Here is a 26907-nt window from a genome sequence, read left to right on the forward strand (position 1 = left end):
ATCGATTTGACTCTACTTGACTTACATTTGACCCATCATTTATTCCTTCATTAATTACCCACTTATCCGAAATTCATTGAAAAAAGGGTTGTAACATTTTTGGTCATTTCTCAAGTGAATTTTCAGTTTGATTCAAAAAATTTCATAGGAAGCTGGACTCCAAGTCTAAAGTTATCCTGTGACATTTCTATAAATATGTAAGATAATTGGGATGATGATGAAATGGGTATCCTACCTATTAGAGTACAATAGAAACTTATCTACAAAATGTATTATACATATCATATATTGCTTATGAAAAAACATAAAAATGATTCACTAAGGGATGAGATTTCACTGTCTGTTTCTTTGAATAGACTTTAGGTAGAAAGGGTTAAAAGATTAGTTGATAGGATGTAAGCATTTGCTATTTGAGTTTCATTAGTTATTTTTGAGGGGATTAGCGCGCACGCAGATCCCCACTACCAGAAATAATGCTATCCAGTTATCCACATTTGGGATAATGGAGGAGGTCAAGCCCACCGAATAGTGCAATGGAAGGCCCTCACCCCTGAGGAACTGCCTTCTTGATCACAGTTAACCTCCTAGCCAGGTAAGTATGCCTCTTCACTCGGAGTCTCCTCAATTTGAACTCACACACAAGGAATTCTTTTGGTAGAAATCTTGCAGAGAATGGGAGAGTTAAGCGAATTTGGAGTACATGGATCCTGAATTTTCTATGTCAGTAGTTAAGACCATTTCCAAGCTTGATTCTAGGGATTTTTTTTAGGGAAATTATAAAACTTTTTCCAAGACTCACACTCCTTTTTCATCCGTAGTAGACTCAAGTTCTCTTGTCCCTCCCTCTAGCGACAAATTTGGAAGAATAATTTATGGAGATACACCATGTCGCCAAGAGAGTGTTCTTGTATGGTTATTTTCCATTCCTTGGTCCTCCAACTGCTTTTGCTTTAATTCATTCTTTATTGGGATGATACATGTCCAATATTAATTAACCATCTTCATAACGTTAATTACCTATCTATAGGTAAATTTAGGTACGAATATGGATGAGTACATATGTTGTAGATCCAATTGATCTTGAGGTTGGTGATAAATGCCTAAGTTTGGTTTTCCTTCTTTTTTCTTTTGGTTTTCTATCAATAGAGGGCGGTTAAGTTGTAACATTGCTTAGAATGGGGATGAGTAGAGGTGGGTTAGACGGAATTACTAGAGGTGAACTGTTATTTTTGGGATCTCTATTTAGAGTCAATATTATAAGGACTTCAAATAGAAATAAAATATCCTCTCCTTTTTTTTTTGGTTTGGAGAGGATGCCTTAGACAAAGTTTGGAATTTCAAGAGAGCCTCATGAGATGTATGTGAATAAGTATATGAGATGAGTCTATTTAATAAAATATACCTCATGTTTTTTGCACATCACGAATAAATCTTTCGCCTTTTACTAAAGATTTCCGTGTGTAAGAAACAACTGAATGAGATTTTAAGTATTTATCTTATAGCCGGTCTTCTCTGACTGGTAACTAAATTATCAGCAATTATTATTCATACTCTCTACATTACTTTTGAGATAGAAATTAAGGATATGTTACTTTTTAAATTGTTATTATCGATTTGACTCTACTTGACTTACATTTGACCCATCATTTATTCCTTCATTAATTACCCACTTATCCGAAATTCATTGAAAAAAGGGTTGTAACATTTTTGGTCATTTCTCAAGTGAATTTTCAGTTTGATTCAAAAAATTTCATAGGAAGCTGGACTCCAAGTCTAAAGTTATCCTGTGACATTTCTATAAATATGTAAGATAATTGGGATGATGATGAAATGGGTATCCTACCTATTAGAGTACAATAGAAACTTATCTACAAAATGTATTATACATATCATATATTGCTTATGAAAAAACATAAAAATGATTCACTAAGGGATGAGATTTCACTGTCTGTTTCTTTGAATAGACTTTATGAAGAGAGCTTTAGGTAGAAAGGGTTAAAAGATTAGTTGATAGGATGTAAGCATTTGCTATTTGAGTTTCATTAGTTATTTTTGAGGGGATTAGCGCGCACGCAGATCCCCACTATCAGAAATAATGCTATCCAGTTATCCACATTTGGGATAATGGAGGAGGTCAAGCCCACCGAATAGTGCAATGGAAGGCCCTCACCCCTGAGGAACTGCCTTCTTGATCACAGTTAACCTCCTAGCCAGGTAAGTATGCCTCTTCACTCGGAGTCTCCTCAATTTGAACTCACACACAAGGAATTCTTTTGGTAGAAATCTTGCAGAGAATGGGAGAGTTAAGCGAATTTGGAGTACATGGATCCTGAATTTTCTATGTCAGTAGTTAAGACCATTTCCAAGCTTGATTCTAGGGATTTTTTTTAGGGAAATTATAAAACTTTTTCCAAGACTCATACTCCTTTTTCATCCGTAGTAGACTCAAGTTCTCTTGTCCCTCCCTCTAGCGACAAATTTGGAAGAATAATTTATGGAGATACACCATGTCGCCAAGAGAGTGTTCTTGTATGGTTATTTTCCATTCCTTGGTCCTCCAACTGCTTTTGCTTTAATTCATTCTTTATTGGGATGATACATGTCCAATATTAATTAACCATCTTCATAACGTTAATTACCTATCTATAGGTAAATTTAGGTACGAATATGGATGAGTACATATGTTGTAGATCCAATTGATCTTGAGGTTGGTGATAAATGCCTAAGTTTGGTTTTCCTTCTTTTTTCTTTTGGTTTTCTATCAATAGAGGGCGGTTAAGTTGTAACATTGCTTAGAATGGGGATGAGTAGAGGTGGGTTAGACGGAATTACTAGAGGTGAACTGTTATTTTTGGGATCTCTATTTAGAGTCAATATTATAAGGACTTCAAATAGAAATAAAATATCCTCTCCTTTTTTTTTGGTTTGGAGAGGATGCCTTAGACAAAGTTTGGAATTTCAAGAGAGCCTCATGAGATGTATGTGAATAAGTATATGAGATGAGTCTATTTAATAAAATATACCTCATGTTTTTGCACATCACGAATAAATCTTTCGCCTTTTACTAAAGATTTCCGTGTGTAAGAAACAACTGAATGAGATTTTAAGTATTTATCTTATAGCCGGTCTTCTCTGACTGGTAACTAAATTATCAGCAATTATTATTCATACTCTCTACATTACTTTTGAGATAGAAATTAAGGATATGTTACTTTTTTTTAAATTGTTATTATCGATTTGACTCTACTTGACTTACATTTGACCCATCATTTATTCCTTCATTAATTACCCACTTATCCGAAATTCATTGAAAAAGGGTTGTAACATTTTTGGTCATTTCTCAAGTGAATTTTCAGTTTGATTCAAAAAATTTCATAGGAAGCTGGACTCCAAGTCTAAAGTTATCCTGTGACATTTCTATAAATATGTAAGATAATTGGGATGATGATGAAATGGGTATCCTACCTATTAGAGTACAATAGAAACTTATCTACAAAATGTATTATACATATCATATATTGCTTATGAAAAAACATAAAAATGATTCACTAAGGGATGAGATTTCACTGTCTGTTTCTTTGAATAGACTTTATGAAGAGAGCTTTAGGTAAAAGGGTTAAAAGATTAGTTGATAGGATGTAAGCATTTGCTATTTGAGTTTCATTAGTTATTTTTGAGGGGATTAGCGCGCACGCAGATCCCCACTACCAGAAATAATGCTATCCAGTTATCCACATTTGGGATAATGGAGGAGGTCAAGCCCACCGAATAGTGCAATGGAAGGCCCTCACCCCTGAGGAACTGCCTTCTTGATCACAGTTAACCTCCTAGCCAGGTAAGTATGCCTCTTCACTCGGAGTCTCCTCAATTTGAACTCACACACAAGGAATTCTTTTGGTAGAAATCTTGCAGAGAATGGGAGAGTTAAGCGAATTTGGAGTACATGGATCCTGAATTTTCTATGTCAGTAGTTAAGACCATTTCCAAGCTTGATTCTAGGGATTTTTTTTAGGGAAATTATAAAACTTTTTCCAAGACTCATACTCCTTTTTCATCCGTAGTAGACTCAAGTTCTCTTGTCCCTCCCTCTAGCGACAAATTTGGAAGAATAATTTATGGAGATACACCATGTCGCCAAGAGAGTGTTCTTGTATGGTTATTTTCCATTCCTTGGTCCTCCAACTGCTTTTGCTTTAATTCATTCTTTATTGGGATGATACATGTCCAATATTAATTAACCATCTTCATAACGTTAATTACCTATCTATAGGTAAATTTAGGTACGAATATGGATGAGTACATATGTTGTAGATCCAATTGATCTTGAGGTTGGTGATAAATACCTAAGTTTGGTTTTCCTTCTTTTTTCTTTTGGTTTTCTATCAATAGAGGGCGGTTAAGTTGTAACATTGCTTAGAATGGGGATGAGTAGAGGTGGGTTAGACGGAATTACTAGAGGTGAACTGTTATTTTTGGGATCTCTATTTAGAGTCAATATTATAAGGACTTCAAATAGAAATAAAATATCCTCTCCTTTTTTTTTGGTTTGGAGAGGATGCCTTAGACAAAGTTTGGAATTTCAAGAGAGCCTCATGAGATGTATGTGAATAAGTATATGAGATGAGTCTATTTAATAAAATATACCTCATGTTTTTTGCACATCACGAATAAATCTTTCGCCTTTTACTAAAGATTTCCGTGTGTAAGAAACAACTGAATGAGATTTTAAGTATTTATCTTATAGCCGGTCTTCTCTGACTGGTAACTAAATTATCAGCAATTATTATTCATACTCTCTACATTACTTTTGAGATAGAAATTAAGGATATGTTACTTTTTTTTAAATTGTTATTATCGATTTGACTCTACTTGACTTACATTTGACCCATCATTTATTCCTTCATTAATTACCCACTTATCCGAAATTCATTGAAAAAAGGGTTGTAACATTTTTGGTCATTTCTCAAGTGAATTTTCAGTTTGATTCAAAAAATTTCATAGGAAGCTGGACTCCAAGTCTAAAGTTATCCTGTGACATTTCTATAAATATGTAAGATAATTGGGATGATGATGAAATGGGTATCCTACCTATTAGAGTACAATAGAAACTTATCTACAAAATGTATTATACATATCATATATTGCTTATGAAAAAACATAAAAATGATTCACTAAGGGATGAGATTTCACTGTCTGTTTCTTTGAATAGACTTTATGAAGAGAGCTTTAGGTAGAAAGGGTTAAAAGATTAGTTGATAGGATGTAAGCATTTGCTATTTGAGTTTCATTAGTTATTTTTGAGGGGATTAGCGCGCACGCAGATCCCCACTATCAGAAATAATGCTATCCAGTTATCCACATTTGGGATAATGGAGGAGGTCAAGCCCACCGAATAGTGCAATGGAAGGCCCTCACCCCTGAGGAACTGCCTTCTTGATCACAGTTAACCTCCTAGCCAGGTAAGTATGCCTCTTCACTCGGAGTCTCCTCAATTTGAACTCACACACAAGGAATTCTTTTGGTAGAAATCTTGCAGAGAATGGGAGAGTTAAGCGAATTTGGAGTACATGGATCCTGAATTTTCTATGTCAGTAGTTAAGACCATTTCCAAGCTTGATTCTAGGGATTTTTTTTAGGGAAATTATAAAACTTTTTCCAAGACTCATACTCCTTTTTCATCCGTAGTAGACTCAAGTTCTCTTGTCCCTCCCTCTAGCGACAAATTTGGAAGAATAATTTATGGAGATACACCATGTCGCCAAGAGAGTGTTCTTGTATGGTTATTTTCCATTCCTTGGTCCTCCAACTGCTTTTGCTTTAATTCATTCTTTATTGGGATGATACATGTCCAATATTAATTAACCATCTTCATAACGTTAATTACCTATCTATAGGTAAATTTAGGTACGAATATGGATGAGTACATATGTTGTAGATCCAATTGATCTTGAGGTTGGTGATAAATGCCTAAGTTTGGTTTTCCTTCTTTTTTCTTTTGGTTTTCTATCAATAGAGGGCGGTTAAGTTGTAACATTGCTTAGAATGGGGATGAGTAGAGGTGGGTTAGACGGAATTACTAGAGGTGAACTGTTATTTTTGGGATCTCTATTTAGAGTCAATATTATAAGGACTTCAAATAGAAATAAATATCCTCTCCTTTTTTTTTTTTTGGTTTGGAGAGGATGCCTTAGACAAAGTTTGGAATTTCAAGAGAGCCTCATGAGATGTATGTGAATAAGTATATGAGATGAGTCTATTTAATAAAATATACCTCATGTTTTTTGCACATCACGAATAAATCTTTCGCCTTTTACTAAAGATTTCCGTGTGTAAGAAACAACTGAATGAGATTTTAAGTATTTATCTTATAGCCGGTCTTCTCTGACTGGTAACTAAATTATCAGCAATTATTATTCATACTCTCTACATTACTTTTGAGATAGAAATTAAGGATATGTTACTTTTTTTAAATTGTTATTATCGATTTGACTCTACTTGACTTACATTTGACCCATCATTTATTCCTTCATTAATTACCCACTTATCCGAAATTCATTGAAAAAGGGTTGTAACATTTTTGGTCATTTCTCAAGTGAATTTTCAGTTTGATTCAAAAAATTTCATAGGAAGCTGGACTCCAAGTCTAAAGTTATCCTGTGACATTTCTATAAATATGTAAGATAATTGGGATGATGATGAAATGGGTATCCTACCTATTAGAGTACAATAGAAACTTATCTACAAAATGTATTATACATATCATATATTGCTTATGAAAAAACATAAAAATGATTCACTAAGGGATGAGATTTCACTGTCTGTTTCTTTGAATAGACTTTATGAAGAGAGCTTTAGGTAGAAAGGGTTAAAAGATTAGTTGATAGGATGTAAGCATTTGCTATTTGAGTTTCATTAGTTATTTTTGAGGGGATTAGCGCGCACGCAGATCCCCACTATCAGAAATAATGCTATCCAGTTATCCACATTTGGGATAATGGAGGAGGTCAAGCCCACCGAATAGTGCAATGGAAGGCCCTCACCCCTGAGGAACTGCCTTCTTGATCACAGTTAACCTCCTAGCCAGGTAAGTATGCCTCTTCACTCGGAGTCTCCTCAATTTGAACTCACACACAAGGAATTCTTTTGGTAGAAATCTTGCAGAGAATGGGAGAGTTAAGCGAATTTGGAGTACATGGATCCTGAATTTTCTATGTCAGTAGTTAAGACCATTTCCAAGCTTGATTCTAGGGATTTTTTTTTAGGGAAATTATAAAACTTTTTCCAAGACTCATACTCCTTTTTCATCCGTAGTAGACTCAAGTTCTCTTGTCCCTCCCTCTAGCGACAAATTTGGTAGAATAATTTATGGAGATACACCATGTCGCCAAGAGAGTGTTCTTGTATGGTTATTTTCCATTCCTTGGTCCTCCAACTGCTTTTGCTTTAATTCATTCTTTATTGGGATGATACATGTCCAATATTAATTAACCATCTTCATAACGTTAATTACCTATCTATAGGTAAATTTAGGTACGAATATGGATGAGTACATATGTTGTAGATCCAATTGATCTTGAGGTTGGTGATAAATGCCTAAGTTTGGTTTTCCTTCTTTTTTCTTTTGGTTTTCTATCAATAGAGGGCGGTTAAGTTGTAACATTGCTTAGAATGGGGATGAGTAGAGGTGGGTTAGACGGAATTACTAGAGGTGAACTGTTATTTTTGGGATCTCTATTTAGAGTCAATATTATAAGGACTTCAAATAGAAATAAAATATCCTCTCCTTTTTTTTTTTTGGTTTGGAGAGGATGCCTTAGACAAAGTTTGGAATTTCAAGAGAGCCTCATGAGATGTATGTGAATAAGTATATGAGATGAGTCTATTTAATAAAATATACCTCATGTTTTTGCACATCACGAATAAATCTTTCGCCTTTTACTAAAGATTTCCGTGTGTAAGAAACAACTGAATGAGATTTTAAGTATTTATCTTATAGCCGGTCTTCTCTGACTGGTAACTAAATTATCAGCAATTATTATTCATACTCTCTACATTACTTTTGAGATAGAAATTAAGGATATGTTACTTTTTTTAAATTGTTATTATCGATTTGACTCTACTTGACTTACATTTGACCCATCATTTATTCCTTCATTAATTACCCACTTATCCGAAATTCATTGAAAAAGGGTTGTAACATTTTTGGTCATTTCTCAAGTGAATTTTCAGTTTGATTCAAAAAATTTCATAGGAAGCTGGACTCCAAGTCTAAAGTTATCCTGTGACATTTCTATAAATATGTAAGATAATTGGGATGATGATGAAATGGGTATCCTACCTATTAGAGTACAATAGAAACTTATCTACAAAATGTATTATACATATCATATATTGCTTATGAAAAAACATAAAAATGATTCACTAAGGGATGAGATTTCACTGTCTGTTTCTTTGAATAGACTTTATGAAGAGAGCTTTAGGTAGAAAGGGTTAAAAGATTAGTTGATAGGATGTAAGCATTTGCTATTTGAGTTTCATTAGTTATTTTTGAGGGGATTAGCGCGCACGCAGATCCCCACTATCAGAAATAATGCTATCCAGTTATCCACATTTGGGATAATGGAGGAGGTCAAGCCCACCGAATAGTGCAATGGAAGGCCCTCACCCCTGAGGAACTGCCTTCTTGATCACAGTTAACCTCCTAGCCAGGTAAGTATGCCTCTTCACTCGGAGTCTCCTCAATTTGAACTCACACACAAGGAATTCTTTTGGTAGAAATCTTGCAGAGAATGGGAGAGTTAAGCGAATTTGGAGTACATGGATCCTGAATTTTCTATGTCAGTAGTTAAGACCATTTCCAAGCTTGATTCTAGGGATTTTTTTTAGGGAAATTATAAAACTTTTTCCAAGACTCATACTCCTTTTCATCCGTAGTAGACTCAAGTTCTCTTGTCCCTCCCTCTAGCGACAAATTTGGAAGAATAATTTATGGAGATACACCATGTCGCCAAGAGAGTGTTCTTGTATGGTTATTTTCCATTCCTTGGTCCTCCAACTGCTTTTGCTTTAATTCATTCTTTATTGGGATGATACATGTCCAATATTAATTAACCATCTTCATAACGTTAATTACCTATCTATAGGTAAATTTAGGTACGAATATGGATGAGTACATATGTTGTAGATCCAATTGATCTTGAGGTTGGTGATAAATGCCTAAGTTTGGTTTTCCTTCTTTTTTCTTTTGGTTTTCTATCAATAGAGGGCGGTTAAGTTGTAACATTGCTTAGAATGGGGATGAGTAGAGGTGGGTTAGACGGAATTACTAGAGGTGAACTGTTATTTTTGGGATCTCTATTTAGAGTCAATATTATAAGGACTTCAAATAGAAATAAAATATCCTCTCCTTTTTTTTGGTTTGGAGAGGATGCCTTAGACAAAGTTTGGAATTTCAAGAGAGCCTCATGAGATGTATGTGAATAAGTATATGAGATGAGTCTATTTAATAAAATATACCTCATGTTTTTTGCACATCACGAATAAATCTTTCGCCTTTTACTAAAGATTTCCGTGTGTAAGAAACAACTGAATGAGATTTTAAGTATTTATCTTATAGCCGGTCTTCTCTGACTGGTAACTAAATTATCAGCAATTATTATTCATACTCTCTACATTACTTTTGAGATAGAAATTAAGGATATGTTACTTTTTTTTAAATTGTTATTATCGATTTGACTCTACTTGACTTACATTTGACCCATCATTTATTCCTTCATTAATTACCCACTTATCCGAAATTCATTGAAAAAGGGTTGTAACATTTTTGGTCATTTCTCAAGTGAATTTTCAGTTTGATTCAAAAAATTTCATAGGAAGCTGGACTCCAAGTCTAAAGTTATCCTGTGACATTTCTATAAATATGTAAGATAATTGGGATGATGATGAAATGGGTATCCTACCTATTAGAGTACAATAGAAACTTATCTACAAAATGTATTATACATATCATATATTGCTTATGAAAAAACATAAAAATGATTCACTAAGGGATGAGATTTCACTGTCTGTTTCTTTGAATAGACTTTAGGTTTAGGTAAAAGGGTTAAAAGATTAGTTGATAGGATGTAAGCATTTGCTATTTGAGTTTCATTAGTTATTTTTGAGGGGATTAGCGCGCACGCAGATCCCCACTACAGAAATAATGCTATCCAGTTATCCACATTTGGGATAATGGAGGAGGTCAAGCCCACCGAATAGTGCAATGGAAGGCCCTCACCCCTGAGGAACTGCCTTCTTGATCACAGTTAACCTCCTAGCCAGGTAAGTATGCCTCTTCACTCGGAGTCTCCTCAATTTGAACTCACACACAAGGAATTCTTTTGGTAGAAATCTTGCAGAGAATGGGAGAGTTAAGCGAATTTGGAGTACATGGATCCTGAATTTTCTATGTCAGTAGTTAAGACCATTTCCAAGCTTGATTCTAGGGATTTTTTTAGGGAAATTATAAAACTTTTTCCAAGACTCACACTCCTTTTTCATCCGTAGTAGACTCAAGTTCTCTTGTCCCTCCCTCTAGCGACAAATTTGGAAGAATAATTTATGGAGATACACCATGTCGCCAAGAGAGTGTTCTTGTATGGTTATTTTCCATTCCTTGGTCCTCCAACTGCTTTTGCTTTAATTCATTCTTTATTGGGATGATACATGTCCAATATTAATTAACCATCTTCATAACGTTAATTACCTATCTATAGGTAAATTTAGGTACGAATATGGATGAGTACATATGTTGTAGATCCAATTGATCTTGAGGTTGGTGATAAATACCTAAGTTTGGTTTTCCTTCTTTTTTCTTTTGGTTTTCTATCAATAGAGGGCGGTTAAGTTGTAACATTGCTTAGAATGGGGATGAGTAGAGGTGGGTTAGACGGAATTACTAGAGGTGAACTGTTATTTTTGGATCTCTATTTAGAGTCAATATTATAAGGACTTCAAATAGAAATAAAATATCCTCTCCTTTTTTTTTGGTTTGGAGAGGATGCCTTAGACAAAGTTTGGAATTTCAAGAGAGCCTCATGAGATGTATGTGAATAAGTATATGAGATGAGTCTATTTAATAAAATATACCTCATGTTTTTTGCACATCACGAATAAATCTTTCGCCTTTTACTAAAGATTTCCGTGTGTAAGAAACAACTGAATGAGATTTTAAGTATTTATCTTATAGCCAGTCTTCTCTGACTGGTAACTAAATTATCAGCAATTATTATTCATACTCTCTACATTACTTTTGAGATAGAAATTAAGGATATGTTACTTTTTTTTAAATTGTTATTATCGATTTGACTCTACTTGACTTACATTTGACCCATCATTTATTCCTTCATTAATTACCCACTTATCCGAAATTCATTGAAAAAAGGGTTGTAACATTTTTGGTCATTTCTCAAGTGAATTTTCAGTTTGATTCAAAAAATTTCATAGGAAGCTGGACTCCAAGTCTAAAGTTATCCTGTGACATTTCTATAAATATGTAAGATAATTGGGATGATGATGAAATGGGTATCCTACCTATTAGAGTACAATAGAAACTTATCTACAAAATGTATTATACATATCATATATTGCTTATGAAAAAACATAAAAATGATTCACTAAGGGATGAGATTTCACTGTCTGTTTCTTTGAATAGACTTTAGGTAGAAAGGGTTAAAAGATTAGTTGATAGGATGTAAGCATTTGCTATTTGAGTTTCATTAGTTATTTTTGAGGGGATTAGCGCGCACGCAGATCCCCACTACCAGAAATAATGCTATCCAGTTATCCACATTTGGGATAATGGAGGAGGTCAAGCCCACCGAATAGTGCAATGGAAGGCCCTCACCCCTGAGGAACTGCCTTCTTGATCACAGTTAACCTCCTAGCCAGGTAAGTATGCCTCTTCACTCGGAGTCTCCTCAATTTGAACTCACACACAAGGAATTCTTTTGGTAGAAATCTTGCAGAGAATGGGAGAGTTAAGCGAATTTGGAGTACATGGATCCTGAATTTTCTATGTCAGTAGTTAAGACCATTTCCAAGCTTGATTCTAGGGATTTTTTTTAGGGAAATTATAAAACTTTTTCCAAGACTCATACTCCTTTTTCATCCGTAGTAGACTCAAGTTCTCTTGTCCCTCCCTCTAGCGACAAATTTGGAAGAATAATTTATGGAGATACACCATGTCGCCAAGAGAGTGTTCTTGTATGGTTATTTTCCATTCCTTGGTCCTCCAACTGCTTTTGCTTTAATTCATTCTTTATTGGGATGATACATGTCCAATATTAATTAACCATCTTCATAACGTTAATTACCTATCTATAGGTAAATTTAGGTACGAATATGGATGAGTACATATGTTGTAGATCCAATTGATCTTGAGGTTGGTGATAAATACCTAAGTTTGGTTTTCCTTCTTTTTTCTTTTGGTTTTCTATCAATAGAGGGCGGTTAAGTTGTAACATTGCTTAGAATGGGGATGAGTAGAGGTGGGTTAGACGGAATTACTAGAGGTGAACTGTTATTTTTGGGATCTCTATTTAGAGTCAATATTATAAGGACTTCAAATAGAAATAAAATATCCTCTCCTTTTTTTTTTGGTTTGGAGAGGATGCCTTAGACAAAGTTTGGAATTTCAAGAGAGCCTCATGAGATGTATGTGAATAAGTATATGAGATGAGTCTATTTAATAAAATATACCTCATGTTTTTTGCACATCACGAATAAATCTTTCGCCTTTTACTAAAGATTTCCGTGTGTAAGAAACAACTGAATGAGATTTTAAGTATTTATCTTATAGCCAGTCTTCTCTGACTGGTAACTAAATTATCAGCAATTATTATTCATACTCTCTACATTACTTTTGAGATAGAAATTAAGGATATGTTACTTTTTTTAAATTGTTATTATCGATTTGACTCTACTTGACTTACATTTGACCCATCATTTATTCCTTCATTAATTACCCACTTATCCGAAATTCATTGAAAAAGGGTTGTAACATTTTTGGTCATTTCTCAAGTGAATTTTCAGTTTGATTCAAAAAATTTCATAGGAAGCTGGACTCCAAGTCTAAAGTTATCCTGTGACATTTCTATAAATATGTAAGATAATTGGGATGATGATGAAATGGGTATCCTACCTATTAGAGTACAATAGAAACTTATCTACAAAATGTATTATACATATCATATATTGCTTATGAAAAAACATAAAAATGATTCACTAAGGGATGAGATTTCACTGTCTGTTTCTTTGAATAGACTTTATGAAGAGAGCTTTAGGTAGAAAGGGTTAAAAGATTAGTTGATAGGATGTAAGCATTTGCTATTTGAGTTTCATTAGTTATTTTTGAGGGGATTAGCGCGCACGCAGATCCCCACTACCAGAAATAATGCTATCCAGTTATCCACATTTGGGATAATGGAGGAGGTCAAGCCCACCGAATAGTGCAATGGAAGGCCCTCACCCCTGAGGAACTGCCTTCTTGATCACAGTTAACCTCCTAGCCAGGTAAGTATGCCTCTTCACTCGGAGTCTCCTCAATTTGAACTCACACACAAGGAATTCTTTTGGTAGAAATCTTGCAGAGAATGGGAGAGTTAAGCGAATTTGGAGTACATGGATCCTGAATTTTCTATGTCAGTAGTTAAGACCATTTCCAAGCTTGATTCTAGGGATTTTTTTTAGGGAAATTATAAAACTTTTTCCAAGACTCATACTCCTTTTTCATCCGTAGTAGACTCAAGTTCTCTTGTCCCTCCCTCTAGCGACAAATTTGGAAGAATAATTTATGGAGATACACCATGTCGCCAAGAGAGTGTTCTTGTATGGTTATTTTCCATTCCTTGGTCCTCCAACTGCTTTTGCTTTAATTCATTCTTTATTGGGATGATACATGTCCAATATTAATTAACCATCTTCATAACGTTAATTACCTATCTATAGGTAAATTTAGGTACGAATATGGATGAGTACATATGTTGTAGATCCAATTGATCTTGAGGTTGGTGATAAATGCCTAAGTTTGGTTTTCCTTCTTTTTTCTTTTGGTTTTCTATCAATAGAGGGCGGTTAAGTTGTAACATTGCTTAGAATGGGGATGAGTAGAGGTGGGTTAGACGGAATTACTAGAGGTGAACTGTTATTTTTGGGATCTCTATTTAGAGTCAATATTATAAGGACTTCAAATAGAAATAAAATATCCTCTCCTTTTTTTTTGGTTTGGAGAGGATGCCTTAGACAAAGTTTGGAATTTCAAGAGAGCCTCATGAGATGTATGTGAATAAGTATATGAGATGAGTCTATTTAATAAAATATACCTCATGTTTTTTGCACATCACGAATAAATCTTTCGCCTTTTACTAAAGATTTCCGTGTGTAAGAAACAACTGAATGAGATTTTAAGTATTTATCTTATAGCCGGTCTTCTCTGACTGGTAACTAAATTATCAGCAATTATTATTCATACTCTCTACATTACTTTTGAGATAGAAATTAAGGATATGTTACTTTTTTTTAAATTGTTATTATCGATTTGACTCTACTTGACTTACATTTGACCCATCATTTATTCCTTCATTAATTACCCACTTATCCGAAATTCATTGAAAAAAGGGTTGTAACATTTTTGGTCATTTCTCAAGTGAATTTTCAGTTTGATTCAAAAAATTTCATAGGAAGCTGGACTCCAAGTCTAAAGTTATCCTGTGACATTTCTATAAATATGTAAGATAATTGGGATGATGATGAAATGGGTATCCTACCTATTAGAGTACAATAGAAACTTATCTACAAAATGTATTATACATATCATATATTGCTTATGAAAAAACATAAAAATGATTCACTAAGGGATGAGATTTCACTGTCTGTTTCTTTGAATAGACTTTATGAAGAGAGCTTTAGGTAGAAAGGGTTAAAAGATTAGTTGATAGGATGTAAGCATTTGCTATTTGAGTTTCATTAGTTATTTTTGAGGGGATTAGCGCGCACGCAGATCCCCACTATCAGAAATAATGCTATCCAGTTATCCACATTTGGGATAATGGAGGAGGTCAAGCCCACCGAATAGTGCAATGGAAGGCCCTCACCCCTGAGGAACTGCCTTCTTGATCACAGTTAACCTCCTAGCCAGGTAAGTATGCCTCTTCACTCGGAGTCTCCTCAATTTGAACTCACACACAAGGAATTCTTTTGGTAGAAATCTTGCAGAGAATGGGAGAGTTAAGCGAATTTGGAGTACATGGATCCTGAATTTTCTATGTCAGTAGTTAAGACCATTTCCAAGCTTGATTCTAGGGATTTTTTTAGGAAATTATAAAACTTTTCCAAGACTCATACTCCTTTTTCATCCGTAGTAGACTCAAGTTCTCTTGTCCCTCCCTCTAGCGACAAATTTGGAAGAATAATTTATGGAGATACACCATGTCGCCAAGAGAGTGTTCTTGTATGGTTATTTTCCATTCCTTGGTCCTCCAACTGCTTTTGCTTTAATTCATTCTTTATTGGGATGATACATGTCCAATATTAATTAACCATCTTCATAACGTTAATTACCTATCTATAGGTAAATTTAGGTACGAATATGGATGAGTACATATGTTGTAGATCCAATTGATCTTGAGGTTGGTGATAAATGCCTAAGTTTGGTTTTCCTTCTTTTTTCTTTTGGTTTTCTATCAATAGAGGGCGGTTAAGTTGTAACATTGCTTAGAATGGGGATGAGTAGAGGTGGGTTAGACGGAATTACTAGAGGTGAACTGTTATTTTTGGGATCTCTATTTAGAGTCAATATTATAAGGACTTCAAATAGAAATAAAATATCCTCTCCTTTTTTTTTTTTTGGTTTGGAGAGGATGCCTTAGACAAAGTTTGGAATTTCAAGAGAGCCTCATGAGATGTATGTGAATAAGTATATGAGATGAGTCTATTTAATAAAATATACCTCATGTTTTTTGCACATCACGAATAAATCTTTCGCCTTTTACTAAAGATTTCCGTGTGTAAGAAACAACTGAATGAGATTTTAAGTATTTATCTTATAGCCGGTCTTCTCTGACTGGTAACTAAATTATCAGCAATTATTATTCATACTCTCTACATTACTTTTGAGATAGAAATTAAGGATATGTTACTTTTTTTTTTTAATTGTTATTATCGATTTGACTCTACTTGACTTACATTTGACCCATCATTTATTCCTTCATTAATTACCCACTTATCCGAAATTCATTGAAAAAGGGTTGTAACATTTTTGGTCATTTCTCAAGTGAATTTTCAGTTTGATTCAAAAAATTTCATAGGAAGCTGGACTCCAAGTCTAAAGTTATCCTGTGACATTTCTATAAATATGTAAGATAATTGGGATGATGATGAAATGGGTATCCTACCTATTAGAGTACAATAGAAACTTATCTACAAAATGTATTATACATATCATATATTGCTTATGAAAAAACATAAAAATGATTCACTAAGGGATGAGATTTCACTGTCTGTTTCTTTGAATAGACTTTATGAAGAGAGCTTTAGGTAGAAAGGGTTAAAAGATTAGTTGATAGGATGTAAGCATTTGCTATTTGAGTTTCATTAGTTATTTTTGAGGGGATTAGCGCGCACGCAGATCCCCACTATCAGAAATAATGCTATCCAGTTATCCACATTTGGGATAATGGAGGAGGTCAAGCCCACCGAATAGTGCAATGGAAGGCCCTCACCCCTGAGGAACTGCCTTCTTGATCACAGTTAACCTCCTAGCCAGGTAAGTATGCCTCTTCACTCGGAGTCTCCTCAATTTGAACTCACACACAAGGAATTCTTTTGGTAGAAATCTTGCAGAGAATGGGAGAGTTAAGCGAATTTGGAGTACATGGATCCTGAATTTTCTATGTCAGTAGTTAAGACCATTTCCAAGCTTGATTCTAGGGATTTTTTTTAGGGAAATTATAAAACTTTTTCCAAGACTCATACTCCTTTTTCATCCGTAGTAGACTCAAGTTCTCTTGTCCCTCCCTCTAGCGACAAATTTGGAAGAATAATTTATGGAGATACACCATGTCGCCAAGAGAGTGTTCTTGTATGGTTATTTTCCATTCCTTGGTCCTCCAACTGCTTTTGCTTTAATTCATTCTTTATTGGGATGATACATGTCCAATATTAATTAACCATCTTCATAACGTTAATTACCTATCTATAGGTAAATTTAGGTACGAATATGGATGAGTACATATGTTGTAGATCCAATTGATCTTGAGGTTGGTGATAAATGCCTAAGTTTGGTTTTCCTTCTTTTTTCTTTTGGTTTTCTATCAATAGAGGGCGGTTAAGTTGTAACATTGCTTAGAATGGGGATGAGTAGAGGTGGGTTAGACGGAATTACTAGAGGTGAACTGTTATTTTTGGGATCTCTATTTAGAGTCAATATTATAAGGACTTCAAATAGAAATAAAATATCCTCTCCTTTTTTTTTGGTTTGGAGAGGATGCCTTAGACAAAGTTTGGAATTTCAAGAGAGCCTCATGAGATGTATGTGAATAAGTATATGAGATGAGTCTATTTAATAAAATATACCTCATGTTTTTTGCACATCACGAATAAATCTTTCGCCTTTTACTAAAGATTTCCGTGTGTAAGAAACAACTGAATGAGATTTTAAGTATTTATCTTATAGCCGGTCTTCTCTGACTGGTAACTAAATTATCAGCAATTATTATTCATACTCTCTACATTACTTTTGAGATAGAAATTAAGGATATGTTACTTTTTTTTAAATTGTTATTATCGATTTGACTCTACTTGACTTACATTTGACCCATCATTTATTCCTTCATTAATTACCCACTTATCCGAAATTCATTGAAAAAGGGTTGTAACATTTTTGGTCATTTCTCAAGTGAATTTTCAGTTTGATTCAAAAAATTTCATAGGAAGCTGGACTCCAAGTCTAAAGTTATCCTGTGACATTTCTATAAATATGTAAGATAATTGGGATGATGATGAAATGGGTATCCTACCTATTAGAGTACAATAGAAACTTATCTACAAAATGTATTATACATATCATATATTGCTTATGAAAAAACATAAAAATGATTCACTAAGGGATGAGATTTCACTGTCTGTTTCTTTGAATAGACTTTATGAAGAGAGCTTTAGGTAAAAAGGGTTAAAAGATTAGTTGATAGGATGTAAGCATTTGCTATTTGAGTTTCATTAGTTATTTTTGAGGGATTAGCGCGCACGCAGATCCCCACTACCAGAAATAATGCTATCCAGTTATCCACATTTGGGATAATGGAGGAGGTCAAGCCCACCGAATAGTGCAATGGAAGGCCCTCACCCCTGAGGAACTGCCTTCTTGATCACAGTTAACCTCCTAGCCAGGTAAGTATGCCTCTTCACTCGGAGTCTCCTCAATTTGAACTCACACACAAGGAATTCTTTTGGTAGAAATCTTGCAGAGAATGGGAGAGTTAAGCGAATTTGGAGTACATGGATCCTGAATTTTCTATGTCAGTAGTTAAGACCATTTCCAAGCTTGATTCTAGGGATTTTTTTTAGGGAAATTATAAAACTTTTTCCAAGACTCATACTCCTTTTTCATCCGTAGTAGACTCAAGTTCTCTTGTCCCTCCCTCTAGCGACAAATTTGGAAGAATAATTTATGGAGATACACCATGTCGCCAAGAGAGTGTTCTTGTATGGTTATTTTCCATTCCTTGGTCCTCCAACTGCTTTTGCTTTAATTCATTCTTTATTGGGATGATACATGTCCAATATTAATTAACCATCTTCATAACGTTAATTACCTATCTATAGGTAAATTTAGGTACGAATATGGATGAGTACATATGTTGTAGATCCAATTGATCTTGAGGTTGGTGATAAATGCCTAAGTTTGGTTTTCCTTCTTTTTTTCTTTTGGTTTTCTATCAATAGAGGGCGGTTAAGTTGTAACATTGCTTAGAATGGGGATGAGTAGAGGTGGGTTAGACGGAATTACTAGAGGTGAACTGTTATTTTTGGATCTCTATTTAGAGTCAATATTATAAGGACTTCAAATAGAAATAAAATATCCTCTCCTTTTTTTTTTTGGTTTGGAGAGGATGCCTTAGACAAAGTTTGGAATTTCAAGAGAGCCTCATGAGATGTATGTGAATAAGTATATGAGATGAGTCTATTTAATAAAATATACCTCATGTTTTTGCACATCACGAATAAATCTTTCGCCTTTTACTAAAGATTTCCGTGTGTAAGAAACAACTGAATGAGATTTTAAGTATTTATCTTATAGCCAGTCTTCTCTGACTGGTAACTAAATTATCAGCAATTATTATTCATACTCTCTACATTACTTTTGAGATAGAAATTAAGGATATGTTACTTTTTTTTAAATTGTTATTATCGATTTGACTCTACTTGACTTACATTTGACCCATCATTTATTCCTTCATTAATTACCCACTTATCCGAAATTCATTGAAAAAGGGTTGTAACATTTTTGGTCATTTCTCAAGTGAATTTTCAGTTTGATTCAAAAAATTTCATAGGAAGCTGGACTCCAAGTCTAAAGTTATCCTGTGACATTTCTATAAATATGTAAGATAATTGGGATGATGATGAAATGGGTATCCTACCTATTAGAGTACAATAGAAACTTATCTACAAAATGTATTATACATATCATATATTGCTTATGAAAAAACATAAAAATGATTCACTAAGGGATGAGATTTCACTGTCTGTTTCTTTGAATAGACTTTAGGTTTAGGTAAAAGGGTTAAAAGATTAGTTGATAGGATGTAAGCATTTGCTATTTGAGTTTCATTAGTTATTTTTGAGGGGATTAGCGCGCACGCAGATCCCCACTACCAGAAATAATGCTATCCAGTTATCCACATTTGGGATAATGGAGGAGGTCAAGCCCACCGAATAGTGCAATGGAAGGCCCTCACCCCTGAGGAACTGCCTTCTTGATCACAGTTAACCTCCTAGCCAGGTAAGTATGCCTCTTCACTCGGAGTCTCCTCAATTTGAACTCACACACAAGGAATTCTTTTGGTAGAAATCTTGCAGAGAATGGGAGAGTTAAGCGAATTTGGAGTACATGGATCCTGAATTTTCTATGTCAGTAGTTAAGACCATTTCCAAGCTTGATTCTAGGGATTTTTTTAGGGAAATTATAAAACTTTTTCCAAGACTCACACTCCTTTTTCATCCGTAGTAGACTCAAGTTCTCTTGTCCCTCCCTCTAGCGACAAATTTGGAAGAATAATTTATGGAGATACACCATGTCGCCAAGAGAGTGTTCTTGTATGGTTATTTTCCATTCCTTGGTCCTCCAACTGCTTTTGCTTTAATTCATTCTTTATTGGGATGATACATGTCCAATATTAATTAACCATCTTCATAACGTTAATTACCTATCTATAGGTAAATTTAGGTACGAATATGGATGAGTACATATGTTGTAGATCCAATTGATCTTGAGGTTGGTGATAAATACCTAAGTTTGGTTTTCCTTCTTTTTTCTTTTGGTTTTCTATCAATAGAGGGCGGTTAAGTTGTAACATTGCTTAGAATGGGGATGAGTAGAGGTGGGTTAGACGGAATTACTAGAGGTGAACTGTTATTTTTGGGATCTCTATTTAGAGTCAATATTATAAGGACTTCAAATAGAAATAAAATATCCTCTCCTTTTTTTTTTGGTTTGGAGAGGATGCCTTAGACAAAGTTTGGAATTTCAAGAGAGCCTCATGAGATGTATGTGAATAAGTATATGAGATGAGTCTATTTAATAAAATATACCTCATGTTTTTTGCACATCACGAATAAATCTTTCGCCTTTTACTAAAGATTTCCGTGTGTAAGAAACAACTGAATGAGATTTTAAGTATTTATCTTATAGCCAGTCTTCTCTGACTGGTAACTAAATTATCAGCAATTATTATTCATACTCTCTACATTACTTTTGAGATAGAAATTAAGGATATGTTACTTTTTTTAAATTGTTATTATCGATTTGACTCTACTTGACTTACATTTGACCCATCATTTATTCCTTCATTAATTACCCACTTATCCGAAATTCATTGAAAAAGGGTTGTAACATTTTTGGTCATTTCTCAAGTGAATTTTCAGTTTGATTCAAAAAATTTCATAGGAAGCTGGACTCCAAGTCTAAAGTTATCCTGTGACATTTCTATAAATATGTAAGATAATTGGGATGATGATGAAATGGGTATCCTACCTATTAGAGTACAATAGAAACTTATCTACAAAATGTATTATACATATCATATATTGCTTATGAAAAAACATAAAAATGATTCACTAAGGGATGAGATTTCACTGTCTGTTTCTTTGAATAGACTTTAGGTTTAGAAAGGGTTAAAAGATTAGTTGATAGGATGTAAGCATTTGCTATTTGAGTTTCATTAGTTATTTTTGAGGGGATTAGCGCGCACGCAGATCCCCACTACCAGAAATAATGCTATCCAGTTATCCACATTTGGGATAATGGAGGAGGTCAAGCCCACCGAATAGTGCAATGGAAGGCCCTCACCCCTGAGGAACTGCCTTCTTGATCACAGTTAACCTCCTAGCCAGGTAAGTATGCCTCTTCACTCGGAGTCTCCTCAATTTGAACTCACACACAAGGAATTCTTTTGGTAGAAATCTTGCAGAGAATGGGAGAGTTAAGCGAATTTGGAGTACATGGATCCTGAATTTTCTATGTCAGTAGTTAAGACCATTTCCAAGCTTGATTCTAGGGATTTTTTTAGGGAAATTATAAAACTTTTTCCAAGACTCACACTCCTTTTTCATCCGTAGTAGACTCAAGTTCTCTTGTCCCTCCCTCTAGCGACAAATTTGGAAGAATAATTTATGGAGATACACCATGTCGCCAAGAGAGTGTTCTTGTATGGTTATTTTCCATTCCTTGGTCCTCCAACTGCTTTTGCTTTAATTCATTCTTTATTGGGATGATACATGTCCAATATTAATTAACCATCTTCATAACGTTAATTACCTATCTATAGGTAAATTTAGGTACGAATATGGATGAGTACATATGTTGTAGATCCAATTGATCTTGAGGTTGGTGATAAATACCTAAGTTTGGTTTTCCTTCTTTTTTTCTTTTGGTTTTCTATCAATAGAGGGCGGTTAAGTTGTAACATTGCTTAGAATGGGGATGAGTAGAGGTGGGTTAGACGGAATTACTAGAGGTGAACTGTTATTTTTGGATCTCTATTTAGAGTCAATATTATAAGGACTTCAAATAGAAATAAAATATCCTCTCCTTTTTTTTGGTTTGGAGAGGATGCCTTAGACAAAGTTTGGAATTTCAAGAGAGCCTCATGAGATGTATGTGAATAAGTATATGAGATGAGTCTATTTAATAAAATATACCTCATGTTTTTTGCACATCACGAATAAATCTTTCGCCTTTTACTAAAGATTTCCGTGTGTAAGAAACAACTGAATGAGATTTTAAGTATTTATCTTATAGCCAGTCTTCTCTGACTGGTAACTAAATTATCAGCAATTATTATTCATACTCTCTACATTACTTTTGAGATAGAAATTAAGGATATGTTACTTTTTTAAATTGTTATTATCGATTTGACTCTACTTGACTTACATTTGACCCATCATTTATTCCTTCATTAATTACCCACTTATCCGAAATTCATTGAAAAAAGGGTTGTAACATTTTTGGTCATTTCTCAAGTGAATTTTCAGTTTGATTCAAAAAATTTCATAGGAAGCTGGACTCCAAGTCTAAAGTTATCCTGTGACATTTCTATAAATATGTAAGATAATTGGGATGATGATGAAATGGGTATCCTACCTATTAGAGTACAATAGAAACTTATCTACAAAATGTATTATACATATCATATATTGCTTATGAAAAAACATAAAAATGATTCACTAAGGGATGAGATTTCACTGTCTGTTTCTTTGAATTTAGACTTTAGGTAGAAAGGGTTAAAAGATTAGTTGATAGGATGTAAGCATTTGCTATTTGAGTTTCATTAGTTATTTTTGAGGGGATTAGCGCGCACGCAGATCCCCACTACCAGAAATAATGCTATCCAGTTATCCACATTTGGGATAATGGAGGAGGTCAAGCCCACCGAATAGTGCAATGGAAGGCCCTCACCCCTGAGGAACTGCCTTCTTGATCACAGTTAACCTCCTAGCCAGGTAAGTATGCCTCTTCACTCGGAGTCTCCTCAATTTGAACTCACACACAAGGAATTCTTTTGGTAGAAATCTTGCAGAGAATGGGAGAGTTAAGCGAATTTGGAGTACATGGATCCTGAATTTTCTATGTCAGTAGTTAAGACCATTTCCAAGCTTGATTCTAGGGATTTTTTTAGGGAAATTATAAAACTTTTTCCAAGACTCACACTCCTTTTTCATCCGTAGTAGACTCAAGTTCTCTTGTCCCTCCCTCTAGCGACAAATTTGGAAGAATAATTTATGGAGATACACCATGTCGCCAAGAGAGTGTTCTTGTATGGTTATTTTCCATTCCTTGGTCCTCCAACTGCTTTTGCTTTAATTCATTCTTTATTGGGATGATACATGTCCAATATTAATTAACCATCTTCATAACGTTAATTACCTATCTATAGGTAAATTTAGGTACGAATATGGATGAGTACATATGTTGTAGATCCAATTGATCTTGAGGTTGGTGATAAATACCTAAGTTTGGTTTTCCTTCTTTTTCTTTTGGTTTTCTATCAATAGAGGGCGGTTAAGTTGTAACATTGCTTAGAATGGGGATGAGTAGAGGTGGGTTAGACGGAATTACTAGAGGTGAACTGTTATTTTTGGATCTCTATTTAGAGTCAATATTATAAGGACTTCAAATAGAAATAAAATATCCTCTCCTTTTTTTTTTTTGGTTTGGAGAGGATGCCTTAGACAAAGTTTGGAATTTCAAGAGAGCCTCATGAGATGTATGTGAATAAGTATATGAGATGAGTCTATTTAATAAAATATACCTCATGTTTTTTGCACATCACGAATAAATCTTTCGCCTTTTACTAAAGATTTCCGTGTGTAAGAAACAACTGAATGAGATTTTAAGTATTTATCTTATAGCCAGTCTTCTCTGACTGGTAACTAAATTATCAGCAATTATTATTCATACTCTCTACATTACTTTTGAGATAGAAATTAAGGATATGTTACTTTTTTTTTAAATTGTTATTATCGATTTGACTCTACTTGACTTACATTTGACCCATCATTTATTCCTTCATTAATTACCCACTTATCCGAAATTCATTGAAAAAGGGTTGTAACATTTTTGGTCATTTCTCAAGTGAATTTTCAGTTTGATTCAAAAAATTTCATAGGAAGCTGGACTCCAAGTCTAAAGTTATCCTGTGACATTTCTATAAATATGTAAGATAATTGGGATGATGATGAAATGGGTATCCTACCTATTAGAGTACAATAGAAACTTATCTACAAAATGTATTATACATATCATATATTGCTTATGAAAAAACATAAAAATGATTCACTAAGGGATGAGATTTCACTGTCTGTTTCTTTGAATAGACTTTAGGTAGAAAGGGTTAAAAGATTAGTTGATAGGATGTAAGCATTTGCTATTTGAGTTTCATTAGTTATTTTTGAGGGGATTAGCGCGCACGCAGATCCCCACTACCAGAAATAATGCTATCCAGTTATCCACATTTGGGATAATGGAGGAGGTCAAGCCCACCGAATAGTGCAATGGAAGGCCCTCACCCCTGAGGAACTGCCTTCTTGATCACAGTTAACCTCCTAGCCAGGTAAGTATGCCTCTTCACTCGGAGTCTCCTCAATTTGAACTCACACACAAGGAATTCTTTTGGTAGAAATCTTGCAGAGAATGGGAGAGTTAAGCGAATTTGGAGTACATGGATCCTGAATTTTCTATGTCAGTAGTTAAGACCATTTCCAAGCTTGATTCTAGGGATTTTTTTAGGGAAATTATAAAACTTTTTCCAAGACTCACACTCCTTTTTCATCCGTAGTAGACTCAAGTTCTCTTGTCCCTCCCTCTAGCGACAAATTTGGAAGAATAATTTATGGAGATACACCATGTCGCCAAGAGAGTGTTCTTGTATGGTTATTTTCCATTCCTTGGTCCTCCAACTGCTTTTGCTTTAATTCATTCTTTATTGGGATGATACATGTCCAATATTAATTAACCATCTTCATAACGTTAATTACCTATCTATAGGTAAATTTAGGTACGAATATGGATGAGTACATATGTTGTAGATCCAATTGATCTTGAGGTTGGTGATAAATACCTAAGTTTGGTTTTCCTTCTTTTTTCTTTTGGTTTTCTATCAATAGAGGGCGGTTAAGTTGTAACATTGCTTAGAATGGGGATGAGTAGAGGTGGGTTAGACGGAATTACTAGAGGTGAACTGTTATTTTTTGATCTCTATTTAGAGTCAATATTATAAGGACTTCAAATAGAAATAAAATATCCTCTCCTTTTTTTTTTGGTTTGGAGAGGATGCCTTAGACAAAGTTTGGAATTTCAAGAGAGCCTCATGAGATGTATGTGAATAAGTATATGAGATGAGTCTATTTAATAAAATATACCTCATGTTTTTTGCACATCACGAATAAATCTTTCGCCTTTTACTAAAGATTTCCGTGTGTAAGAAACAACTGAATGAGATTTTAAGTATTTATCTTATAGCCAGTCTTCTCTGACTGGTAACTAAATTATCAGCAATTATTATTCATACTCTCTACATTACTTTTGAGATAGAAATTAAGGATATGTTACTTTTTTTAAATTGTTATTATCGATTTGACTCTACTTGACTTACATTTGACCCATCATTTATTCCTTCATTAATTACCCACTTATCCGAAATTCATTGAAAAAGGGTTGTAACATTTTTGGTCATTTCTCAAGTGAATTTTCAGTTTGATTCAAAAAATTTCATAGGAAGCTGGACTCCAAGTCTAAAGTTATCCTGTGACATTTCTATAAATATGTAAGATAATTGGGATGATGATGAAATGGGTATCCTACCTATTAGAGTACAATAGAAACTTATCTACAAAATGTATTATACATATCATATATTGCTTATGAAAAAACATAAAAATGATTCACTAAGGGATGAGATTTCACTGTCTGTTTCTTTGAATAGACTTTAGGTAGAAAGGGTTAAAAGATTAGTTGATAGGATGTAAGCATTTGCTATTTGAGTTTCATTAGTTATTTTTGAGGGGATTAGCGCGCACGCAGATCCCCACTACCAGAAATAATGCTATCCAGTTATCCACATTTGGGATAATGGAGGAGGTCAAGCCCACCGAATAGTGCAATGGAAGGCCCTCACCCCTGAGGAACTGCCTTCTTGATCACAGTTAACCTCCTAGCCAGGTAAGTATGCCTCTTCACTCGGAGTCTCCTCAATTTGAACTCACACACAAGGAATTCTTTTGGTAGAAATCTTGCAGAGAATGGGAGAGTTAAGCGAATTTGGAGTACATGGATCCTGAATTTTCTATGTCAGTAGTTAAGACCATTTCCAAGCTTGATTCTAGGGATTTTTTTAGGGAAATTATAAAACTTTTTCCAAGACTCACACTCCTTTTTCATCCGTAGTAGACTCAAGTTCTCTTGTCCCTCCCTCTAGCGACAAATTTGGAAGAATAATTTATGGAGATACACCATGTCGCCAAGAGAGTGTTCTTGTATGGTTATTTTCCATTCCTTGGTCCTCCAACTGCTTTTGCTTTAATTCATTCTTTATTGGGATGATACATGTCCAATATTAATTAACCATCTTCATAACGTTAATTACCTATCTATAG

The 26907-nt window shown here is 34.3% G+C and overlaps 33 non-coding genes across 33 annotated transcripts; 16 read left to right on the forward strand and 17 right to left on the reverse strand.

The window, feature by feature from the left end:
- Window positions 1–433: 433 nt before the first annotated feature.
- Window positions 434–600, reverse strand: LOC121124997 (U1 spliceosomal RNA). Its single transcript, XR_005866527.1, has one exon. It is a non-coding gene; the product is annotated as a U1 spliceosomal RNA (small nuclear RNA).
- An 800-nt stretch (window positions 601–1400) lies between these two features.
- LOC121124920 (U5 spliceosomal RNA) lies at window positions 1401–1521 on the forward strand. Its single transcript, XR_005866456.1, has one exon. It is a non-coding gene; the product is annotated as a U5 spliceosomal RNA (small nuclear RNA).
- Window positions 1522–2055: 534 nt separating this feature from the next.
- LOC121124979 (U1 spliceosomal RNA) lies at window positions 2056–2222 on the reverse strand. The gene has a single exon (XR_005866511.1). It is a non-coding gene; the product is annotated as a U1 spliceosomal RNA (small nuclear RNA).
- Window positions 2223–3021: 799 nt separating this feature from the next.
- Window positions 3022–3141, forward strand: LOC121124936 (U5 spliceosomal RNA). The gene has a single exon (XR_005866471.1). It is a non-coding gene; the product is annotated as a U5 spliceosomal RNA (small nuclear RNA).
- A 535-nt stretch (window positions 3142–3676) lies between these two features.
- Window positions 3677–3843, reverse strand: LOC121124912 (U1 spliceosomal RNA). The gene has a single exon (XR_005866448.1). It is a non-coding gene; the product is annotated as a U1 spliceosomal RNA (small nuclear RNA).
- A 799-nt stretch (window positions 3844–4642) lies between these two features.
- LOC121124921 (U5 spliceosomal RNA) lies at window positions 4643–4763 on the forward strand. The gene has a single exon (XR_005866457.1). It is a non-coding gene; the product is annotated as a U5 spliceosomal RNA (small nuclear RNA).
- A 537-nt stretch (window positions 4764–5300) lies between these two features.
- LOC121124980 (U1 spliceosomal RNA) lies at window positions 5301–5467 on the reverse strand. The gene has a single exon (XR_005866512.1). It is a non-coding gene; the product is annotated as a U1 spliceosomal RNA (small nuclear RNA).
- Window positions 5468–6269: 802 nt separating this feature from the next.
- On the forward strand, window positions 6270–6390 carry LOC121124922 (U5 spliceosomal RNA). The gene has a single exon (XR_005866458.1). It is a non-coding gene; the product is annotated as a U5 spliceosomal RNA (small nuclear RNA).
- Window positions 6391–6925: 535 nt separating this feature from the next.
- LOC121124981 (U1 spliceosomal RNA) lies at window positions 6926–7092 on the reverse strand. The gene has a single exon (XR_005866513.1). It is a non-coding gene; the product is annotated as a U1 spliceosomal RNA (small nuclear RNA).
- An 803-nt stretch (window positions 7093–7895) lies between these two features.
- LOC121124937 (U5 spliceosomal RNA) lies at window positions 7896–8015 on the forward strand. Its single transcript, XR_005866472.1, has one exon. It is a non-coding gene; the product is annotated as a U5 spliceosomal RNA (small nuclear RNA).
- Window positions 8016–8550: 535 nt separating this feature from the next.
- On the reverse strand, window positions 8551–8717 carry LOC121124982 (U1 spliceosomal RNA). Its single transcript, XR_005866514.1, has one exon. It is a non-coding gene; the product is annotated as a U1 spliceosomal RNA (small nuclear RNA).
- A 797-nt stretch (window positions 8718–9514) lies between these two features.
- On the forward strand, window positions 9515–9635 carry LOC121124924 (U5 spliceosomal RNA). Its single transcript, XR_005866460.1, has one exon. It is a non-coding gene; the product is annotated as a U5 spliceosomal RNA (small nuclear RNA).
- A 527-nt stretch (window positions 9636–10162) lies between these two features.
- Window positions 10163–10328, reverse strand: LOC121124989 (U1 spliceosomal RNA). Its single transcript, XR_005866520.1, has one exon. It is a non-coding gene; the product is annotated as a U1 spliceosomal RNA (small nuclear RNA).
- A 797-nt stretch (window positions 10329–11125) lies between these two features.
- LOC121124993 (U5 spliceosomal RNA) lies at window positions 11126–11246 on the forward strand. Its single transcript, XR_005866524.1, has one exon. It is a non-coding gene; the product is annotated as a U5 spliceosomal RNA (small nuclear RNA).
- Window positions 11247–11769: 523 nt separating this feature from the next.
- LOC121124923 (U1 spliceosomal RNA) lies at window positions 11770–11936 on the reverse strand. Its single transcript, XR_005866459.1, has one exon. It is a non-coding gene; the product is annotated as a U1 spliceosomal RNA (small nuclear RNA).
- An 800-nt stretch (window positions 11937–12736) lies between these two features.
- On the forward strand, window positions 12737–12857 carry LOC121124994 (U5 spliceosomal RNA). Its single transcript, XR_005866525.1, has one exon. It is a non-coding gene; the product is annotated as a U5 spliceosomal RNA (small nuclear RNA).
- A 535-nt stretch (window positions 12858–13392) lies between these two features.
- On the reverse strand, window positions 13393–13559 carry LOC121124935 (U1 spliceosomal RNA). The gene has a single exon (XR_005866470.1). It is a non-coding gene; the product is annotated as a U1 spliceosomal RNA (small nuclear RNA).
- A 799-nt stretch (window positions 13560–14358) lies between these two features.
- LOC121124926 (U5 spliceosomal RNA) lies at window positions 14359–14479 on the forward strand. The gene has a single exon (XR_005866461.1). It is a non-coding gene; the product is annotated as a U5 spliceosomal RNA (small nuclear RNA).
- A 537-nt stretch (window positions 14480–15016) lies between these two features.
- Window positions 15017–15183, reverse strand: LOC121124983 (U1 spliceosomal RNA). The gene has a single exon (XR_005866515.1). It is a non-coding gene; the product is annotated as a U1 spliceosomal RNA (small nuclear RNA).
- Window positions 15184–15983: 800 nt separating this feature from the next.
- On the forward strand, window positions 15984–16104 carry LOC121124927 (U5 spliceosomal RNA). Its single transcript, XR_005866462.1, has one exon. It is a non-coding gene; the product is annotated as a U5 spliceosomal RNA (small nuclear RNA).
- Window positions 16105–16642: 538 nt separating this feature from the next.
- On the reverse strand, window positions 16643–16809 carry LOC121124986 (U1 spliceosomal RNA). Its single transcript, XR_005866517.1, has one exon. It is a non-coding gene; the product is annotated as a U1 spliceosomal RNA (small nuclear RNA).
- Window positions 16810–17608: 799 nt separating this feature from the next.
- LOC121124928 (U5 spliceosomal RNA) lies at window positions 17609–17729 on the forward strand. The gene has a single exon (XR_005866463.1). It is a non-coding gene; the product is annotated as a U5 spliceosomal RNA (small nuclear RNA).
- A 535-nt stretch (window positions 17730–18264) lies between these two features.
- Window positions 18265–18431, reverse strand: LOC121124968 (U1 spliceosomal RNA). Its single transcript, XR_005866501.1, has one exon. It is a non-coding gene; the product is annotated as a U1 spliceosomal RNA (small nuclear RNA).
- An 801-nt stretch (window positions 18432–19232) lies between these two features.
- On the forward strand, window positions 19233–19352 carry LOC121124930 (U5 spliceosomal RNA). The gene has a single exon (XR_005866465.1). It is a non-coding gene; the product is annotated as a U5 spliceosomal RNA (small nuclear RNA).
- A 527-nt stretch (window positions 19353–19879) lies between these two features.
- On the reverse strand, window positions 19880–20046 carry LOC121124946 (U1 spliceosomal RNA). The gene has a single exon (XR_005866480.1). It is a non-coding gene; the product is annotated as a U1 spliceosomal RNA (small nuclear RNA).
- A 799-nt stretch (window positions 20047–20845) lies between these two features.
- LOC121124996 (U5 spliceosomal RNA) lies at window positions 20846–20966 on the forward strand. Its single transcript, XR_005866526.1, has one exon. It is a non-coding gene; the product is annotated as a U5 spliceosomal RNA (small nuclear RNA).
- A 523-nt stretch (window positions 20967–21489) lies between these two features.
- On the reverse strand, window positions 21490–21656 carry LOC121124954 (U1 spliceosomal RNA). Its single transcript, XR_005866487.1, has one exon. It is a non-coding gene; the product is annotated as a U1 spliceosomal RNA (small nuclear RNA).
- Window positions 21657–22453: 797 nt separating this feature from the next.
- Window positions 22454–22574, forward strand: LOC121124998 (U5 spliceosomal RNA). The gene has a single exon (XR_005866528.1). It is a non-coding gene; the product is annotated as a U5 spliceosomal RNA (small nuclear RNA).
- Window positions 22575–23097: 523 nt separating this feature from the next.
- On the reverse strand, window positions 23098–23264 carry LOC121124955 (U1 spliceosomal RNA). The gene has a single exon (XR_005866488.1). It is a non-coding gene; the product is annotated as a U1 spliceosomal RNA (small nuclear RNA).
- A 799-nt stretch (window positions 23265–24063) lies between these two features.
- LOC121124999 (U5 spliceosomal RNA) lies at window positions 24064–24184 on the forward strand. Its single transcript, XR_005866529.1, has one exon. It is a non-coding gene; the product is annotated as a U5 spliceosomal RNA (small nuclear RNA).
- A 523-nt stretch (window positions 24185–24707) lies between these two features.
- Window positions 24708–24874, reverse strand: LOC121124956 (U1 spliceosomal RNA). The gene has a single exon (XR_005866489.1). It is a non-coding gene; the product is annotated as a U1 spliceosomal RNA (small nuclear RNA).
- A 798-nt stretch (window positions 24875–25672) lies between these two features.
- On the forward strand, window positions 25673–25793 carry LOC121125000 (U5 spliceosomal RNA). The gene has a single exon (XR_005866530.1). It is a non-coding gene; the product is annotated as a U5 spliceosomal RNA (small nuclear RNA).
- Window positions 25794–26314: 521 nt separating this feature from the next.
- Window positions 26315–26481, reverse strand: LOC121124957 (U1 spliceosomal RNA). The gene has a single exon (XR_005866491.1). It is a non-coding gene; the product is annotated as a U1 spliceosomal RNA (small nuclear RNA).
- Window positions 26482–26907: the final 426 nt, after the last annotated feature.

This window comes from Lepeophtheirus salmonis, chromosome 9, assembly GCF_016086655.4.
Source record: "Lepeophtheirus salmonis chromosome 9, UVic_Lsal_1.4, whole genome shotgun sequence".
Classification (NCBI taxonomy): Eukaryota; Metazoa; Arthropoda; class Copepoda; order Siphonostomatoida; family Caligidae; genus Lepeophtheirus; species Lepeophtheirus salmonis.